Source organism: Callospermophilus lateralis, chromosome 3, assembly GCF_048772815.1.
Source record: "Callospermophilus lateralis isolate mCalLat2 chromosome 3, mCalLat2.hap1, whole genome shotgun sequence".
Classification (NCBI taxonomy): domain Eukaryota; kingdom Metazoa; phylum Chordata; class Mammalia; order Rodentia; family Sciuridae; genus Callospermophilus; species Callospermophilus lateralis.
The window spans coordinates 193515301-193536056 of record NC_135307.1 but is presented as its reverse complement, the minus strand read 5'-3'; the positions used below and the strand labels follow the sequence as shown (position 1 = coordinate 193536056).

The 20756-nt window shown below is 56.1% G+C and overlaps 1 protein-coding gene across 1 annotated transcript in view; it reads left to right on the top strand.

Moving 5' to 3' along the window:
- Nucleotides 1-422: 422 nt before the first annotated feature.
- Eya2 (EYA transcriptional coactivator and phosphatase 2) overlaps nt 423-20756 on the top strand; it is a 189094-nt gene continuing 168760 nt past the window's right edge. The window contains exon 1 of the mRNA XM_077109204.1: nt 423-504. The gene's annotated coding sequence lies outside the window, so the exon portion shown is untranslated. The remainder of the gene's footprint in view (nt 505-20756) is intronic.

The following is a 20756-nucleotide window of genomic DNA, read 5'->3' as shown; positions in this document are numbered from 1 at the left end:
CCATGTTGAATGAATGAGAGCGGGTGCCATTGGTGAGTCCCTGCCGCAGCCTTTCCCTTCCCGGGGGCCGAGCCTGGCTGCGGGAGGGTGTGCTGCCCCGGGAGGGCGGGAGGGAGTCGGCGTGGGGTGTCGGTGGGTGGGGAGGAGGCTGGCCCCCGCCTCCTCCGGGACCGGAGAGCGAGCGCGCGGCTGGCTGCAGGCGCTGGGACGGTGCGGCGGCAGCTGCAGGGCCCGAGCCCCGCCGCGTCGGCCGCCGGCTGTGTGCGCCCGCGGAGCCAGCGCCGCGCCTCGGCGCCCCCAGGCGCCCACGCAGCGGCGCGGGGACCGGGCGGGGGCAGAGGAGGGCCCGGCGAGGGAGGGGAAGGGGCCGGTCCTCCCGGCTCAGGCAGCCGCCGCGGCCGCCCAGGAGGCGGAGGCAGCGGCAGCGGCAGCGGCGACAGCAACGTGCGGCAGCGCTCAGCCGGCCGCGTCGGACCCGCGCCGGCGCCCTCTCCACTGCGCGCGGTGAGTACGCCCGCGGCGCCCGCCCAGGCCGCCCGCCGGGAGTCGCCCTCGCCACGCGCCGCGCTCCGCCCTCGCCGCGCCCGGCCTCCGAAGCTGTCTGAGCGCTCGGGGGCGCACGGGCCGGATCCGGGCTTCCGGGGCTCCCAGGGCCACTCAGGCAGCAGGGCACTGGGGGCGGCAGGCTGATCCCCTCTCTGGAAAGTCCTTCCCAACCCCGGGGCCTCCGTTTCCTTGGGCGTTTGGGGCGGGGACCAGGGACTCTGAAGTTTGTACTCCCGCGCGCGGGACAAGTGCATGGCGCGCAGTGTAGACGCGGCCCGGCCGTTCGCCTTTGGTGGGGTCGCTGGCCTTGGAGGTTGGAGGAGCGGCGCTGTCCTCCTGCAGTCCCCGAGGCGCCGGCACCCGGGCCGTGGTTCTGGGGTAAACCGAGGAGCCAGCGACCCGCTGGAGTCCGGGGGGGCCGCCGAGCCGCCTCTTCTGGCTGCGTTTCTGCTGAAAATCCAGTTGCGCTCGGCCGGGCGGATCCCGATCCGGGCTTTTGTACCGGAGCGGGCACTCGCGGCGACTGTTGGAGTTGGAACTTAGAAACTTCACATCAAACGCGTGTTTGGAAAGAGGCGAGGGTTCCTTGTAAGGGGAGAGCGCGGGGGATGCACTTGGAATCGTTTCTTAGCCCTGCGGTTTGGAGGTTAAAAGGCCATGCCAGACCTTGCTCCTTAAATCTATTTAGCCCTCCCCCAATAGTTTATAAGGGCAAGGGATATTTATAAAATATTAGGAATATCAGGAAAGCGCGACCGGCCAAAGCACTCCTATCGCAAAATTTTCAAAGCGCTTTCCTCAGTGGCGGAAACCAAGCGCTTGCTACTTGCAAGTTCCTACTTTCCACAAGTCGCTGCTCAGCATTGACAGCGCGCACCCTACTGCTTTCTGGTTTCTTTCTTTCTTTTTGTAAGGCAAGACCTATGCTACATATTTGTGGATCATCTTCTCGTTTCTCCCCTTTTCCCAAAATGCTGCATCATTTTAAATTACTTTCTTTAAATAAATAAATATATATATATATAACGTTGGGGTATAAATCACTCCCGGTGGAGGGACCTTTTAATTACGAAGTGCAGGGGATGCAGGAGCATCAGAGTCCTGTTGGCCAGGGCGGAGGGCAAGCAGAATGATTTACAAACATCGTGGTAGCATTTGAGTGCCGAATTATGTTTGAGTTAGGGAGCTCGTCCCCAAAGGAAATCATAACCAGCAGACGATTGTTGTATTTCAAACCCAATCTATTAATTCCGGAGCCTTGCTTGCTTGAGTGAGATTTCTATTACCAGATGAGGAGTAAAGAGCAAGCAGCCACGTACTAGCCTGGGGCCCATTTGTTACCACCTCACACACACATGGGTCCACGCTCCTGCCGGAGAGAGGCTCCTTTACAAAATAGTCTGTGAAAGACTCTTTTAGGCAATTGTACTTAAGAAGTGATGCCACCCCCTTTTCTCTTTATCATTTTAAACTGCTCAAACTTTCTCTTTCCTTACATCCAGACATCCTCAGACTGGGGAAAGTTAAGGGGAATTTATATAACAAATGATAATGGTTTGAATCTTGATTTAAGCATAAAACTGAGTCTGTCATCAAAAATCTCCTTGCACTTGGAGGAAACTAAAATTTGCAATTGTGAAAAAAAAATGTGAGTAGATCTGAAAGAAACTGAGCTTTTTTTTTTTTTAAGTAGCTTGCATGTCACCATTCTTCTCTTGTAATTTTAGCTTCTCAATATTATTAACTTTATTATTTTATTCTAAAAGAATTGGCATCTTTCTTCTCTTCCCAGAGCCTCTGCGTAGTGCCTGTGTGCATAAGAATTCTCTATAAACACATAAATCATTCCCCTAGTATCAGGTAACTAAAGGAAATAAAAAGCTGTGCACCCCCGTACTTTGAGACTTTTTTTAAAAGCAGCTGTTTTAATCACTGAAGTTCTAGCATCTTCTTTTCAAGGCTTTTGTGTTGTGTTAAACACATCATAAAGAGAGATGGTTTGTTGACGTGTTACAGGATTACCGTTTGGCAAAAACACCAAGACACGCTCTTTCAAATATGTGGTATTACTTCTGCTTTAAATTGGATGTAAGGAGATTTCAAGCCTTGTTCCAGACAGATAAATTGATAAAATGCTAGCTGCTGTCGGGAGAACAGAAAAGCCCTCGGCGAAAAGGCTCTGTGGTGTGGCTGAGTATATTTTGAGTTAGGCTGAGCGAGGTAGGAGACCCTGGCAGCTTGGGAAACCCTAGACACAGTCCGAGCACGTCCACTTTAAGACGATTTCGGTTCCCCCGCCCGTGACAAGATGACTCCTTTCCCACAAAGAAGAAACCGTTTCCTTATTTTCTCAGTTACTTTTCCAAAGATAACTTGCGCCGAGCACAAGAGACCAGAGTTGTGCAGAAATCCAAGGGTAAGCGGCTCAGACCAGGGCCATTCTTTCTCCTCCTACCAGATGTTTTTGGGTGTCCTCAGCTGGAATGCCCAGTTTGAAACTAATTAGGCCAGCAATAAACTCCTTGTGTAATAAAATCGCAGCCCCTAACTGACAGTAAGTGGGGTTTCCATCCACTCACGGCGCTTTTCTGGACAGGGAGAGCCTGTGGTTGTCGGGAGAGAATCAGGGGAACAGCGCCGTCCTGCTTAGACCCAGCCTGCGGCTGGATCCACGCACACGTTCTTCTGCCAGGGGGTGGTGGGAGCGGGCCGGGGTGGGCTGGCTTTGCCGGGGAGAAGGAGGCGGCTACGTATCAGGCAGTGTCCACAGAGATGTGTGCAAAGGCCGGGGGAGAGGGCTTGGTCACGTGGCAAGGGGAAAATTCACCGGCCTCTTACCTGGACACCAAATGAAAAGCAAGGCCGTGCGTCCCTGGGAGAGAGAAGACACCCCTCCCGAGGCTTCTGACTGGGGGAGTTCCCCTGGTTATGGCCCTCCTGATCCGTGGACTTCGTGAGGGAAGGGGCTGATGGGTGGAACTCTCCTGCCTGTTGCCAAGATGGGGTTTTATTTGGGGGGGCAGGCTTTTTCCAGCTAGCTGCTCTGAAAAAGGAATTGGTGGGCCGTGCACAGAGGAGTCTCCTTACAGAGAATTAACCCCAGAGCTGAGAAAACATGGCCTATTGACAGGACACACACACACACACACACACACACACACACTCACACTCACACTCCTGCTCCCTCCCAGCCCTACTCTGGATCCCCGTCCACCAGGATCCTAACAGCTTCCTGAAGGCCTCATTTCTCCCCCTATCATTTGTGGCTGTTCAAATAATCCAACTCACACAGCAGAAGGGAGACCTGGGAGGACAGGAGTCCGCAGGGAGCCGCTGGAGATATGCTTCCGTGTTCTCTTTGAGGCCTTCCCTGGCCCTCTTGGAATCTGAGGAGGATACACCCCCTCAATCTGATGGCACATACTTAGAGTGACACTCAGTGACAGTGACTGAGGCCACAGTGACTGTCGGTGAATGCCAGGAGCCAGGTAGGAAAGAACCCGCCAGGTGTATCAAGGGAAAGGGGGCAGAGGAAGCCTCAGGCTTCTGCTTTGGTTTCGCCCCCTTTTTCTTGGCCTTCACTTTCATGGTAACGAGCGTCTTCCTCCCATCCAGACTCAGTCCTCGTACTCCACAGGACGATGAAGTAGCTGTCACCGGTGGAGCCCTTGAAGTCAGCTCTCTCCATGCATCTTTAGGGTGGATTCTCCCCGGAGCCCTTTGAGTATCATTATCATCCCAACCTTGTTAACAAGGAAACTGAGTCAAGGTCAAACGGCTCCAGCCCGCCACAGACCCTGAAAGATAGGCTTTCAGTTCTCAGCAGACCCCACCCTGCCATGTGCCACAAAAACCCTGGCTCAGAGAATGCGCCTGCTCCCTTCCCCCCGGGGGAGGTGCTGGATACGGATGGCATTTGACTTTTTGTTTTAAATGGGAAAAAGATCATATCAAGAAATCACAAAGGCAAGTCATTTTAGCAGGCTGGTTCTGGTTCTATCAAGGAGGAGGACTGTTTATTCATGAGGGCTAATTTGATTTGTTCCTTCGATGCTAAAGCTACACATTTCAGTTCCTAAAATGAGTCAATAAATTTACCGGCAGGGGAAAGGCCTGCGACGGCACGGGAGGCACAGCTCCGGTCAGGTTTACTGGAAGGTGCTGGACCGCTCTCGGGGGTGGGGGGGCGGGTATTGTTCGGGGGTTCCATCGTAAACATTTGGAGAGCAAAGAATAATTTGGAACAGGTGGTCCCGAGAGTCAGGTAACTGGAGTGATTCATCTCTGTCACTTGGAACATTAAGGGAGGCCACCGGCCGCCTGAACGTGGGACAGGCGGGCTGCAGGTCAGTGAGGGCCGAGGCAGGTCTCTGGAGGAAACCTGGGGGTGGATAGCGGGTCTCCGCACGCAGTCGCACAGCTAGAGAAAGAGGGCCTTCCTGGGCGCTGTCATCGCCTCCCGAGGTGGCACTGAGAGCCCAGATGTGGCTGCCCTTGCTGTTTTGAAAGCCTGTCTCCACCTTCAGATGCTCGCGGAGATTAAACCCAGGAACTCAGATGCGCACTAATGCCAACCTCAACACCTTTAAAAAGGAACACAGCATTTAACGGAGGGTAGAGACCACCTCATCACTCAGCATCCATGGAGCTGTATCCGTCCCATAAAATCTGTGGGATTTCAGTGGCACTGGACTTGGCCCTTCTGTTTTCCTCTCGAGTGTCTAGCAAAGTTAGATAGTTTTATGTCTGCGTGTTCCCAGATGGAACAGATATGAGCATATCTGCTTGCAGTCATTCAGAGGAGAGCCGTCAACTCTCTGGGAACGTAACTAAAGGAAAAATGATAAAATCGGCTTGCTCTCCTCCCAGAGAACGAGGAGCCAGCCGTCGGGCTACTGCCTGAACCCGGGAACTTTCTTCATCTCCCGTCAGCCGAATCTGCCAGTCCCCCTTTCTTTTCTGTTCATCTCCCAAGATCCGTCTTTCAGAACTGAAATATACAGTGTGTTAGCCAAAAGGCATTTTAATTTTGCAAAGAAAAATCATGCCAGAGACAGCCGGGTCTGTTTCCACCATTATTGTTTCTGCAGCGCGCATATTTTGGGTTTCATGGTAAGATGTGGGTTTGCCAAGAAAGAAAATTACAGCGAGCGGCTCTGCTGAAAACATGAACACTTTTGTTTAAGAAATGGGAAAAACACGGAAGAATTCCGCACAGTAATTGCTTTAACGTGAGTTTTAAATGTCATTGTTTGACTTGTGTCAAAAAAGTCCCTCTTAGCTAATTCCCACATACGCCGTTACCGAATAGCTCACCCTGAAAGTGGCGAGTGTGGGTCTCAACTTCCAGGATCTTTGAGGCTTTCAGGGAGAGCTTTCGCCCTGGTGGAAACGCGCCAAACCTTCAGATTGTGCCGGCCATTTTTTTTTAAGGTTACTTAGATATCGATTTTATTTTCTTGACCCAAAATGAGAAAACACAGGGAATTCTCAAAAGCTTTTTACAGGCTGCTATTATGGGAAGAGAAGCCAAACCAACATGTATTAGGTCATGGGCTTGAAGTGCATAAATAAGCCTTCGGAAGGTCACCAAAACAGGGCGAAAACCACCGCGCTCCTTCCCCCGCCAAGTCTGAATTCCTGCCTGTTGGACGTGTTTGGTTAAAGTGGACACAGCAAGCGGGTTTCTGCTCTTGATTCGGGTTCTGAGAACAGGGAAGATGGCCCGCGGTGAACAGAGATGGGGGCTGGGATTGCCCTGTCCATCTGGACTTTCCCTTTCACAGTTGCGGGGGGGAAATCAGTTTCTGGGACCATCTGTCACTCCAGAGCCCCCTCCCTGATGCCTGGATCTGTGAGGCTCAGAGGTGGACATGTCCTGCGTTGCCTGGTCCTTTTCTTCCCCTCCCGACCCCTCCTTAGACTCCCTTTGTGGGTCTGGTATTAACAGTATCCACAGCAGTTTTGGGGTCATCATCCCCACTGTGTTTTTAGCATGGCGGCGGGTGGGCGTGGTTTGCAGGCCATAAGAACAAACCTTTGAATCTTCACTGATCAGCAGTTTGCTGAACTACAGAGACGGACACAGTGTCCTCCGCCGTGTCCCGGAGTTTGGTACCAACCCAGGTGCTGATGGAAATTCCACTTAAGGAGTAAACCTCCTCTTCTTCCGAGAGACCGAAAAGGTGTCAGCACAAAGAGGCTGTTTTCTTTCCAGGGTGTGTGTTATTTGCACTGATCGGGGCTTTTGTTTGGGGGGGTGTTCCAGAACACTCCTTGGTGCAGCCTGTCTGCAGCGGGGCAAGACAGGGCGGGTGGCAGCCCGGGAGGATGGTGCTCCTGTGGCCTTTGTGTGGCTGGTTCTGCAGAGGGAAGCCAACACTGGGCTCTGACGGTGTCACATGGCACAACAAGTTGGGACTTGTGCCTGTGTTGCCAGCAGAGCTTGCTCCATCCAGCCGTGGAAAGAACGGAGCCCAGAAGGTTCTCTGCCTCCCGTCTGCGATGGCCCGAGTCCCCGGATGCTGTCCTTCTGCACCACAGACCCACTCCCTGGAGAAGCTGAGGGTTGGGGTGTGGAGGGAAGGGGCGGGAGGGGGAGGAATGTCTTAAACTCAGCAAATGTCTGAAACGCTCGGAATGTCTCCTCGCTTCTGGGCACCCACAAGAAAGGCACCGTGATGAAAGGTCGCGGATGCAGACTCCAGGGAGCCCGGGACTGGGGGGATGGCGAGAAGGGAACTTCTCTGATCCCCTGGGACTCCCAGGTGCCTTTCAGAACCGGATTTTAGAAATTTGGCCTGGCATTTTTATTTTTATGCTTATTTTCAGTGAATCCACGTGGGGGTGTTTTGTTTTGTTTCGTTTTGTTTTTAAAGGAGCTGTGGGACTTGTTGGGTGATAGCAGGTCGCCCTTATTTATTGAACACTTACTGTGTGCTGGGCCCTGTGCTCAGGAAAGATTCCGGGTTTTGTCTCCAAATGCTGGGGGGTGGCCTGGGCCGTTGTTATTCTCCATATTCTGCAGTTGTGGGAATTGAGTCTGGGGGAGGTGAAGGAACATGCCCAATGTCCCCTGGCTTGGTTCAGAGCCAGGATTAAACCCAGGTTTGCTTCCTAACCATTAGGCTACCCACCCACCCGCACCCCGTCATAAGAGCTGGATTCTCAAGTCAGTCTCCGTTTGTGCCCCCTTATGGCTGTTAGCCCAGGGTCGGGGCCGAAGTCAGGCTTGGAAGGAAGAGCTACCAGCTGGTCCCCGCACCTTGACCCCACCCTTGTAGGAGTTAGTGAACACTGGGGGCTGGAAGCTGCTGAGATGGTGGCCGTGTCATTGCTGTCACCTGGCCCGCGTGGCTTCCCTGCCGTAACTGCAGAGACGAGGGGGTAGCACAGAGACCCCGGGGTCCACAGAGCCTGAAGTAGTGACTGTGTGAGGCTTTACGAAAAGTCTGTGGCCCCTGAGCCGTGGCAGTACGGGAGACAGATGGGTGACAAGACGCATGCACCTGGGACATTTCATGGCGGGGTGGAGGGGTGGCAGGGTGGCGGGGTGGCGGGTCGGGGGCTGGCGGTGCCGTAGTGTTGTGGTCAGGGCTGTGACCGGGCTCAGCTGCAGGTGCAGAGGCCACAGGAGGGAGCTCCCCTGGTGTTGGGGTCCCAGTGTGTTTCCCTGGTGCCTCTGCCCCTTGTCTCCTGCGGCCTGTGGGGGGACAGAGGGACTGGCTAGGACTTCTGGAGTTTTCTGTTGTTCAGGCAGCAGGATGGAGGGGAGACCCACCCCACAGACCCCCACCCACCTCAGCAGGGTCGTGCCCTGGCTCCTGTGCCGAAAACTTCACGGAGCGCTGCGGGACGTGTCCTGGCCACCCCACGGGCAGCGCTGCGCTTCTTAGGGAGAGTGCGGGGTGGGCAGGCGCGGGGCAGCAGGGCTCCCCGAGCCTCAGGCCCACTCTGTGAGAACAGGAGCAGGGACCGGAGGCCACAGCTGGGCTGAGACCTGGCTTGGCCTTTGCCAACTCTTGAACCCGGGACCAGCCCCCAGAGGGCCTCCGGTGCCTCGGTTTCCCCATCTGTACAGCAGGGTGGACGTAGCGCACCTGTCTCAGAAATTCACTGTGGAGGTCAAGTTAACAGTGCCCAGGCTGGGACTGGGCTGGGCAAGCAGTACACATCATTCCCAGGTCAGCTGCGGTCACTGCCGTCACTGCCGTCACTCCTCATTACAACCTGTGGGACCTGAGCCAAGTTACTTACCCTCTTTGGGCCTCCCTCAGTTTCTCCCTTTACAGAATGAGTTTGGTAATAATGATAACAACAATTTCTTCTGCGAAAATTTGAAGCAGAAAATTCCTACAAAGCCTTGGCTTTGCTTGGGGCTTGCCTGGGTTGAGTAAGCTAGCTGTTGAGATGGGGGCAGGTGGTGTCCCTGGAGGGTGCTGGTGAGCAGGAGGGCAGGAGGACTGCGGTTAAGAGCACAGGCCCTGGGCTCAGATGCAGCTGTCCCAACCTTGGTCCTTCCGTGCTTGCTAACTCAGCGGCCTTGGGTCTGACCCTCTCGGCCTTCCAGAGAGCAGAGGCCGTCCCCAGGGTGGCTGTGAGCAGTAGACGTGGTGGCACGCACGAAGGCACACAGCAGGTTGTTTGGCACACAGTAAGCACTCAATAAATGGGAGTTTGTATTATTGTCACCCCCATTCCACGCTGCACCCCCATCTCCAAGAAAGTCCTGAACAGGAGTCAATTTTAATTTGAAAATAAAAGAACACATTTTAAAACTGCCAAACAGATTTAAAATAATATTCATTAAACAAAATTAAAATATTCTATTAAAGCCAGACTTTGGGCTCAGACCACATTTTTATAACCCAAGCTTAAAGGCCAGGGAGTCCCCCGGCCACAATGGGGACATTGTGATTGAACCTGAGACTTCAACCCGGCTACTGAGCGGTCTTTGAAATGCGCGTTTCCCTGTTAAAATGAAAGGGAAGTCATGGGAAGAAAAAAAAAAATGAGGTCCTTGCTTCCCTCAATGAGCCTTAATGAATTGAAAAAGGAAAACAAAAGATCTCTCTTTTTTTTTCTTGCTACCTTACCCTGCCAAAGACTCATGGCCGCCTCCTAACCCCAGCTTCGAATGACCCAGATCTGAGGGGCCTCGGAGCTACCGTGACCTCGATCGTGTCCTTCACCAGATTTGACTGGTGCTAGAGCACGTCGCCGAGCCGGACCCAGGAGTCCAGCTTTCCAGGTTCAAATCCCAGCTGGGCTGTGGTTCCCCTTCCCAAGACGGTGACGATGCTCCTGTTGGTCGGGTTGTGCGGGGTGTGTGACAGTCACTGCCACCTCCCGTTATGGAGGGAAACTTCCCCAGCCTTTGGAAGCTTTGAAAGACCCGAGGTATGCAGGTCTGCCTCTGAGGGTCACAGATCAAAATACTCCCCATGCTCAGGGCAGGGATGGGGCTGGAGGAAGCGGACTCAGCCCCTCTGGCAGGAGTGTCTGCGCGGCGCTGCAGGAAGAGCCTCCTATGCCTTCACAGGAGCACCTCCAGGCTCTGGGTGTGTCTGTTTAGCAGATGGGAAACGGAGCTTTGGACCGGCCAAGTGGCCGCTCAGGGACATTGCAGGCCTCTCTGGCTTGTTCTCCTGTAGGACCTGCTGTCATCCTGGAACTCGCCTCTAGGACGTGCGCGTGGACCGTCGCGGTGGACTCTGGAGACTCCCCCTGACCCAGAGGTCATTCATGGTCTATTCGAGGATCTCGGTCACTTCCCTCCCGAGGGGTGCTGAGCTCGGCCGCAGCTGCTTGCCTGTCGAGGGCAAGGCTCGGGGCTCCGTGCTCGGGGCTGAAGGAAAAAATAGCACGACTCATCCTCCAGGAGCTGGAGTTTTTGTGATCTTTACACTGGGAACCAGTGAATTCTTTTTTTTTTTTTTTTTTTTTGAGAGGAACAGGAAAAAGGAACAGCAGTGGGCTGTGACGTCCTTCTCCAGGTGGGAGTCTCCTGCAAGCCCCTGCCATCTGCGCCAGGCGGGAAGGGGGCTCGCTCCTCAGGCCAGGCCAGGCCCTGCACTGGGATGTGGGCTGGTGGGCAGATGGCCAGAGGCGGAGCCGCGGCTGGAAGGACAAGAGGTGGGCTGCCCGGCCCCACTGGGGACCTGCTGGGGACTTTGGGCCGGTGGCTCCCATCCCCTGAGCCCCAGGCTCCTCACTTGTTCATGAACAGACACTTCCTACATCAGACTGTCGTTCAGCCTAGTCGGAGTGATGCCGCAGACCTTCAGATTCTACTGCCTCTGCCCCAGGAGCACTCAGAGGTAGGGACAGGTGAAGGACACTGGTCCCTGGGGTGGCCCTGCTACCTTCCCCGTAGCCACAGCCTTGGGATTTCAAACGTTCTGGAAGAACCCGGTGGTCTTCTTTGATGGAGCGTGGGCCCTTTCCATACCAGCTTTGAAGTAGGCATGAGCTTTTTTTTTCTTTAGAGCCATGTTTTTGTTTGATGAGGCATTTGGAAAAAAATGATAGACATTTCAGACAAATGGTTTTGCAAGTTTTTCCTGCTTAAGACAAATACGGTTTTAAGATCAAGTCTGCCAAAGTAGCAAGAGTGGCGCCCGGGGATGGCCAACCTGGCGAGTGACACTTGAGAAACGTGAGTCTGAAGTCTGCCCACAACCCACTCATTCAAAATGAAACATCTGACTCCTGAAACCTGTCCCTGCAAGCTGCCGCGACAAACCCCCTTCCCCAGGTAACCGGAATCCGCCACTAAGGAGAGCGGCAGTTCTGCCTCCATTCCTTCAGGAGTGTGGGATGAAAAACAAGGTCTCTCCAGGACGTCAGTGAAGCCAGCTGTGGGTACCTTCGTGCCTGGGCACGTCCAGTCTGTCTCAAGCCTTTGAAAGAAGAGCCAACCTAGGGGTGAATATGACGGTGACAATACCCCAGGTGCCTGCTCTGCACCAGGAACAGCTCTGAACGACTGTGCCTGACTCATCTGTCCCTCACCATGACTCTCTGAAGGCGGCACCTTGCTGCTCTCATTTAAGATGAGGAAAATAAGGCACAGAGAGGTTCAGTGACTTGTTCAAGGGCACACAGAGAGAGAGAGAGTGAAAGGGCAGAGCTCAGGCCTTGCACACAGAACTGTGGTTCCTAATGCGCACACTCCCCGGCCTCTTTCAACATAGGAAGAGCCAAACTCGCCTTCTCTTTGGCCCTCACTTAGCTGCACAATGAGTGTGTTAAGGACAGGCATGAAAAGCAACCCGGGGCACGTGAAGTCTTAGTCGCAGCTTTCCGGTTTTTCCCAGGGATGTGCTTGGATCTGTAATGGCCTCGGGTGCAGCTTAGTACAGGAGCTAAGAGCCGTCTGCTGGGTTCCAGTCCAGAGTCTCCTCCTGTCACGTGTGTTCTAGAAAATATGTCATTGGGTAGTTTCGGGTCGTGTGCATGTCGGAGGAGTTAGTACGCAAACCCAGGTGGTACGGGTCCCCTGCGATGCTGTCAAGGACTCAGGCTGCACGAAGCCTCCTGCGGCTTCTTATTGGGTAGAAGGAGCACACTCTCAACCACGAGCGACAGCTGGGTGCTTAATGCAGCGGACCGTGACTGAGCTCAGGGCCATCACCGGGACTCACGTGCCCTACTCAGCAGTCGCACGTGCTGGGTGTCTGTACGATGGCAGCACGTGGGAAGGTTTCCGCCCACTGTCACCTCAGGCCGTGGTAGTGTTGGTGGTGGTCACTGGCTGCCTGCCCGGGGTGCGGGGCTGCCTTACCAGCCTGGAGACCTGGGGTGCCCTGAGCGTGTGCCCTGAGCTCCTGTCCCTCCTGCGGGAAGTAGAAAGCGGCGTCTGTGTCTGTGTCGCAGGAGTTCACAGGGGTGACACCGACCCACGAGGTGATTGTTAAAAGCTACTTATTGCCTGGGGAAATCACCACTGGGGTGGCCCCTCCCTGCAGGGCGCAGTGCACCTCCGGAGTCTGGAATGGCAGGGAAGGGAGGGGCGCCGAGAGGCAAAGGTTCAGCTAAGAAGAGCCCAGTTTTCAAATAGCTGAAGACTGAGCCTAAGAGCCTGGCTTCCTGGCTCTCCTCCACTCCCCACCCCAGGAAGACACCAAGCTGTCGGCAGGTGACCTGGCAGCCAGAGCCATGGGACCAGCGTCTGCAGAGACGGGAGGCTGAGGCCAGGGGGGGTCTGTTGTGGCCGAGACCCCCAGGCCTGTCTCAGGGATAGCCAGAGACCAAGGGTGGTCAGAGACGGAGAGGAACACAGAACGTTGGGCCTGACCCTGCCGTGACCGTCCCACGTCAGCTCTCGGCTCTAATTTTCGGATTATTGCTTTATTTCTTGTTTCCTTTCTCCTGTTGAGAAAAATCTGTGTTTCTCTAGAAGCATCCGCCTACTGTTCGGTGACGGCGAGGTGCCTGGCTTCACCCTCCACCTCCCCCCGCGCCCACCCGCTCCCTCTAGAACGTGGACGCGGTCATTCATCCCTTCCAAGACTCGTCCTGAGCACCTGCCATTTACCAGGCCTCCTCCAGACCCGGGGACTGCAGCCAAGGACAAAAAAGACCCAAATCTGCTCCTCCGTGGAGTTGGAATTAAGTGGAAGAGACAGAAAATGAGCACATAAATATGTCAGAGGCTGATAAGTTTGGGGGGGGGAGTAATCAAGAACAGGTGTCTAGGAAGTGCCCCGGGAGGGAGGCCTCCGTGGTCACCCCGGAGGAGCAAGGAGAACCTTCTAGAAAGAGGAGGAGGCAAGTACGAAAGCCCTGAGGCCAGTGGGGGGGGGCAGTGAGGGAGGAGCGTGGGGGAAACGAGGCCATGGTGGGGGGGCAGGTCCTCTAGGGCTCTGCTCGGAGCCCAGCCACCGCGCCTGTCAATCCACCATGTCCGAAATCAGCCTTCTTGTAATTTAAAAAGGGCTTTTAAAGGTACCCGAATCTGAACCTGAAACCAGATGCCCAGGGAGGCCAGGCAGGTACTGGTTAATGAAGTGGGCGTGGGCATCGACCCTGGGCTCTGCTCCCTGCCCTTGAGGAACCGAGTCCTCGGATTGCAGAGGTTCCAAGACATCAGAATCTGGATTTATAAGCAATGTCCAAAATGCACCTACGGCCTGAGGGTGTGCGAGCCACCCCGAACGTCCCCTGGCTTTCCTTTTCACCAGTTCCTGACCAGCAAGGGCGCCAAGAGAGGCTGGAGGCCGTTTCCAGGAAAAAGCAGCCTGCAGTCTCCTGGGGCTGGGGCTGGGGCTGGGCCTTCTTCCAGGGAGCGGTCCGCTGCCTCGTTCTCTGTCTTTCTCAGGAGTTCTGCTCCCTGCTCACGGGGTGATGGCAGCGGGTCCAGGTCCACCCCCTCGGGTTGGGCGAGCTCCCTGATGATGATGATGATGTCATCTGGGTTGACTGCGGAGTGCTGAAATGTCTGCAGGTCTCCTAAGTGTCCGTCAGCCACTGTTCACCAGGCGGAGCTGCTCAGGCGCTACCGCTGCTGCGAGGACGACGGGTGATGGATTCCGATGGTCGAGGAGAGCCGGGGGACAGGGGCCTTGAGGGACTCCTCCCGGGAGACTGGAAAGTTGAGGGATCAGGCAGGGGTGGGGTGGGGTGGTAAGGAAAGCCCGGGAGCATTCAGAGACTTGGGGTGCTCTGGCTGGAAAGTGGAACTCATCATCCGCCTTCTCAGCTCTAAAACTGCTGTTAGGCAAAACCCCAGCCCAGGGGACTGGCTGTCGAAATTGTTGTGGACAGCACAGACGTCTTACTTGTGAGCCGACCCAAGGGAAGAAGGAAGGAAGAAAGGAAATAAGGAAGGAATTGATCGACCTGGGAAATGAAAAGTTCTAGGGAATCTGGTTTCAGGTATGGCTGGCTCAAGGATTCAAAAGTAGGTCATGCACCCACCTCTGAGTCCCCCCCCCCCCCGTTCTGTGGGCTCTGTACTGAGCCATTGCTGGAACTAGGTGAGTGGAGTGGAAGAAAGATAGAATCCCAAACTGAAGTTGATAGCATTTATCGGGAGTGGGGGGTGGCCTGGCTCCGTGTGGCCCCCAAACATTATTAGAACACCCTAGAGGCCAGTCTTCTCCACCCTTCTCCCCATGGGTGGCTACATTGTTTATGAAATCCGTGCTCCTCCCAGGCACTGTGCTAGGCTCCTTGTGTGCATCTTCTCCTCACACACTCCTCTGAGCTCAGTACTTTAAAACCATGCTGTTCTGCACCCTGCCCCAGAGGTTGGAGGATGATCTTTTTTTCAAGTAAGGATATTTGGGGGTGGCCCACCTTTTTCCGTGATGTCTTATATAAAATTGGAACTTGATATTTGGGGCACTTCAGCCAAACCCAGGAGAGGCACTGGCCATCCAAGGACTGTGGGGAATGACCCGGGACCCTAGGGACAGCAAGGCCCTCGCTTGCTCGCGGTGTTGCTCCTGGCCTCTGTTGTCAGCGGGGCTTCCTTCCCTCTCTGAGCTGTACACACACCACCATTGCCACCCCTGAACTTTCCCAAGCCCCATCCAGGGGCCCTGCAGTGACATCTGATGCAGCACAGAGGCTGCAGCCTGGCAGCCAGGGTGCGTTTCCTTGGTCTGCAGAGCGCTAAAAAGGAGCATGGAGCCAACGTTTTAAAAGCTGGATATTTCACACACAAAAATGTAGATTTCTGGCTTTCATTAAAAAAGTCACAAGATCCGTCGACACTGTGCCCACATTTCCACGTGGCTTCGGTCGACTGGGGTTGGGAAATGGCCGTCCCTTTCAGATGGGTAAATGGGTTTTCCACAGTCCTCACCGCTCCCTACCGTCTCTCTGGCACTGCGGCTCGGTTCGCTAGTGTTTCCCACGGGGATGCTGTAGTTAGTTCTCCCGCCGTAGATACCAGAGGGGATGGAAATCTTTCTTATGTGCCAATCTCCATCAAAAATAGGAAAGTGCGACGTCATCCAGGCTGGCCACTAGTATTTTAAAAACGAGAGGCAGCATCTATATTTGACCAGAGTGTCGAGCTTGGCGCTGGGTGCATCTGGGGTTGGGTACTTGTTTGTCGTGGAGTTCAGTCACATGCCCGTGTGGACCTTGCTCCCTGCAAAAGCGTGGGTGCCTTGCTCCTGGTGGCCCCCATAGGTGTGAAGGGTCGGCACACGTGTGGAGGGCTGTCCTGGCTCCGCAGTGCCCCCTGCAGGCTCGGCATTGGCAGCACAGGTTACAAGTTGGTGGATCTGGTTTAATCGGGGTGGACTCGCCAACCGTCGAGGCCATTTGTGACCGTTGACCCAAGAAGCTGGAGAAGAAATTCAGCACTGCCTGAGAGGCTCAGCCGTTTTAGGGAATCTCGGGGGAATTCCTTTACTTCTACTGGAGAGGGGACATGGTAGATGCTCCTTTCAAAGTTTTTTTCCACCAGAAGGATTTACTCTGTGGCGCGGGCTGCGACTGGGGCTTGTTGGAGAGTGGACGGTGGCGCCTCTGCCTGTCTCTGGAGTCCCCTCCAGCCCTGGCTCTGCGAGCTGCATTCCCAAGACCAGTTCGCATGCTGCCCACTACCCCTTACCGCTGTGACCGTGGCCCACCAAGGCGCTCCGTGAGAGGAGCAGCCAGGAGCGAGTCATTTTGCCCTCGGTTACCACTGGGTTCCCCAGGCTAGCCGCCATCCAGCCGTTCAGCACACGTTCACTGGACGCCTCCTCTCACGGGCCACTGTCCCCGGCACCGCCGTGGGAGCAGCTGTGAGCAAACCCGCCCAGGCCCTGTCCTTTCGGGAGCTTCTGGGTTTTAGTGGAAGGAAGTTAATGGCAGCAGATGTGACCTGATGGTGCTGAGCTCTACGGAGGGGACTGAAGGGGCCCCGGGGGCTGTGGGAGAGCAGGGAAGGGCCCTCGGCTGACTCAGAGCAGGGAGGCCGACACCATGGCTTGGGGCAAGCTGCCCTCCTAGAAACTAAAGGCCCTGATTCCCAGCGCTGGTCACTGCCCCTGGTGTCAACGCTCCTGCCGATGTCAAGCCACCGCGGCTAAGCCAGCAGCTGACAAAACCCACGAGAGCCTACGTTGTCCATCATGGGCCGGCGCTGGCCGGCTCTGGCACAGGGCTAGCAGGGAGGCCTCTGGAACTCTCTAGCAGAAGGGCACTCACGGAGCTGAGGGGGTCTGTCTGGAGGGTCAGGAAGAGTCGGATTTATTATAGCATCTCCTGGGGGGAAGGGCAGGAGACCTGGTCAGAGAAGCAGCCAGGCGGAGGGCAGAGGGCGGTGAGGCCCTGGTCCGACGTTTAGCGTCTACGCTGAGTGAGGTCAGATCTCCAGGGAAGGACAGACCTGAGTCCTGAGGACAGACTGCAGGGGCACAGAGCGGGCTGGGGACCTTAGGAGATCGCTCGGGGAAGCCTGGCCAGTGGTGGCCGGGGATCTGGAGGAGTACTGGGTCCAGGTACGGCTGATAAGACTTGCTGGGATTGGCTCTGGGAGGGGACCCACAGGCAGGAGGCGTCCAGGGCGACTCCAGCCGCCTCCGGGAAGACGGGACAGGAGGGCGGGCAGCAAGCCATGGGCAGCACATGTGTGCACCTGGCAGCAGACCCGGCCAGCGCCCACGGTTTCCTTCTGTCCTCACAGGTGAGTATTTTATTGGCCCATTTTAAAGAGGATGTGATGCAGGGGGCTGGACGGCGTGCCTGGGCTGGCCTGTGGGCGTGTGGCCAGGCCCGCGTCTCAGCCCACCACTGCTGTCCTCCTGCCGGGTCTCGGCTCCCCAGCCCCCTTCCCCCTCCTTGTTTTGAGGGAATGGGGACAGAGAACCTCTACCGAGGACCTGACCACATGACCAGGACCCTCTCCTTTGTCATAGAGAGTGGCCCAGCGGTCAACGCCAAGTGTGGGTCAGTCTTGCTCCATCACCGGCCTCTTTCCATGGCCCACTCTCTGATGACCCTCAGGAAGGTTCAGATTCCACAGGAGAGGGCACGCAGTTAGAAACAAAGCCAGTGGTCAGTCGTGTGGCTCTGATGTTGCTGGGACGTGGGTTGGAACCCGGACTCCACCCCTTACCAGCCCCACCCACCAGAGCCTGGGTTTTCCCATCCGTCTGACGGGAGCAGCAAGGGCCCTTCAGATGGAATGAGATCGCGCTTTTAAGGGCTCAGTGCTGTGCCGGGCCGGAAGTCCACCCTGGGCCATCGGCGGGCATGGGGGCCATCATTGTTCCAGAGGGGATTAGAAAGTGGCTGGAATTGAAGCCAAAGCCTGACTGACCTTCAAAGCAGGGGTTGGGGACAGGGGCTGTGGGCACCTGGGGCTGAGAGGTGGTGGTTTGGCCTCTCTGTTCCTTCTTCCTTGTTCTGGAGGGGAGGCCCCATTTGGAGTCTGCGGGGATCCCAGGAGCCCCCTCCCCACACCCCCGGGCCACTGACTGCGTTTCGGCCCCCAGAGGAGCCAACACCAGCCTTGGTGTCTCTGCCCCGGGTCGGCGTCTGCGGAAGGCGAACGGCGTGTCCTCTCTACAGCAAGTCCCCAGAGGTGAGCCCTCGTGGGTCGGCCACGCTGTTCCTGCTGCGATCCCGACTCGGTGTGGAGAGTTTTGTGAAAACCCACCCACTGCCTCCGAGCCCCAGCGGGAAGGGAGACGTTTTTGGCTGAGTGACGGTTTTTGAGACGGTGTCAGATTATGCCCCCTCCACAGCCTGGGTGCACCCTTCTTTCCACTGATGGCCTCGGGGCCAGGGTGGACCCCGCCTGGGCCGGCCCTCGGCCTGATGTAGATGGCAGACTGAGGCCGGGGAAGCCGAGGAGCCTCCCCATGCAGTGGGTCTGTCCCAGAGCCCCGCTTTGTCCAGATCTCTTGATTCCAGGCCCATTTTCTCCCCCCTCCCTCTCAGGTCACAAACGGGCAACCTGCGGCCACCTCCAGCCCACAGATGTGCTTTCTTTGGCCTGAGGGTGTTTGGATTTCAGTGAGTTGCCAGCGTTTAAAAATCAGGAGATTCCATATAAAAAGCCAGATTTCTGGCTTCTCGTGGACCGTTGGGCCATCTGCCAAATGAGGCCTGCATTCTTGCGTGGTGACAATTGAGGAGTCAGTCATGGCCTCTCCCTTTAACCAGAGCATGCCCTCCTCTGTGCCGCAGGCCCCACCCACCCCTCTTGTGGCCCCAGACACCAGGCCCCGTGTCGGTTGCCGTCAGAGCCTCCCCTCCGGCTCCCTGAGGCCACGGTGACGAGGAGGCAGAAGATGTCTTGACCTTGGGCCTCTGTGGAGACCCAGGGAACCCAGGCGCACTCCGAGGACCGCCCCGAACGGTTCGCGGGACAGAGCATTCTTTCTGTGCAGGCAGAAAATGTCTGTGGGTTTGAGACGCCAACAGAACGTGTCAGCGTCGGCCACGGCCCCACGCCTTTCTCTGCCCGAGTGACTCTGCCATCCCACCGCCCAGGGTGCAGTTTCCACTTGTTTTTTTAAGGCAGAATTAAATCTATTTGACCTAAATCTGCCCCACTTCTCTGAAACTTGAAGTGCTATTAAACCAAATTAAGAAGTTTTTAAAAGTTTAAGTAACTTTAACTGCTTGAGAGTGTGTGTGTGTGTGTGTGTCTGTGAGCGAGTGTGGGTGTGTATGAGTACGTTGTAAGTGTGTCGGTGTGCCACGTGCTTAAGTTCATTGTGCATGGATGTGTTTGCAGGTGGGTGTGTGAGTGGAGGATTGTGTGTGTGTGTTTGGGAGCAGGGGGCGTGTGCATGTGTGACAGCTTCCTGATCCAGGGGACTTCCCTGGCACCGAGTGTCCCTGTTGCTGAGACTCCCATTTCTTGGTCTCTCCCTTACCATGAGCCGGACCAGAGTCCGTGTTAGCCCTGCTTTTAAGGCCAGCTGGTGAGCCGGGTGGAGGCCGACTTTCCCTCCTCCCGGGAAGTCCCGGGGGCCACTGAGAGGAGAGTTGGGGATCCCAGGGGAATGGAGCAGCAGAGGGCTTAGCCTGAGATGCCCGCCAGGGGCTGGACGCACTCTCTGCCCTCCAGGGTGACCTTGGAACTTCCCTCTGAGGTTGGCAGGTTCTTTTTGATGTGAGTTAGGGAAAGAATGGATGAAGAACCCCAGGGGCCATCTGTGGGCGACTCCCACGAGTGACATTTCCTAGAATAAAGCTCAGTTTATTTAAGGGGAACCAAAGAGTCCATTTAAAGAGAAAAGCAAATAGTTCAGGGGGCAGGGATTGGGGCAGAGCCACCAGCGACTGATTTAAGTCCACCCTTCCATAGGGCACCCCGTCAGGCGACCAGCCAGGCCCACAGTAGGTGCTCAAGAAACACCAGTGAGTGAGCGCCGACCTCTGCAGAGAGGAGTTACCATCCCCATTTTATAGATGAGGAAACCGAGGGTCAGAGACGCTAAGTGACGGGTGGGCTTGGCAAGTTGGCTGTGGGAGCCAGGGCTGGACAGAGCCTATCAACTTTCTACCACGTTGATCCGTGGGACTCAGGTCAGACTGGACAGCTGGCCCACTGCGAAGGGAAGCAAGGGCCTGGATGCAGAGAGCGCCTTGGCCTTGGTATAAAGAAGGCCTGGGCCGGGGGAGCTCAGCCGCCGGCGCCCACCTGCACGCGCCACACCCTGGGTTCCACCCCAGCACTTCGCACACGCACACAGAAATGGGTCATTTTGTTTTCTTTCCGTTCTGAGGGTGTTAACAGACTTCTTTTTATGACCAAAATTGCTCACACGCATTCACACCACGGATCTCCCGGTGCCTGGGGCCACCTGTGCTCTCTCTCTGTGGCAGAGATGCTCACTACAGGAACCCTGGGGCCGGGTCACGGGCCTCAGCTCCCCTGGGGGCTTCAGCAGGACCCTGGGGAAATGCCCCAGCCCCCTCCGGCCTCGCAGGCCCACATCCCTGTCCCCCTGCCTGGGGCGAGCCTGGCATGTCCCCTCCCTCCAGGCCCCAGAGAGGCCTCTGCGGGGACCAGGGCAGCGTCAGGAACCTGCCTTCCAACCATCCCGGGAGGCAGAGGTGCCCTGCTGGCGCGCGGCGAGGGCGGGGCTCACCGTCTCTGGGAAAACCGGAGCCACGCAGCCCCCGGGGGGGCGCGGCACTTCCCCTGGGCTCTGCCCCGTCTCTTGGTGTCAGCAACCTAGACACCTGTCATCTGAAGGCGAGTGACAGCCACCTGCCGAGCAGAGTGTCACTTTTGCGAGTCTGCC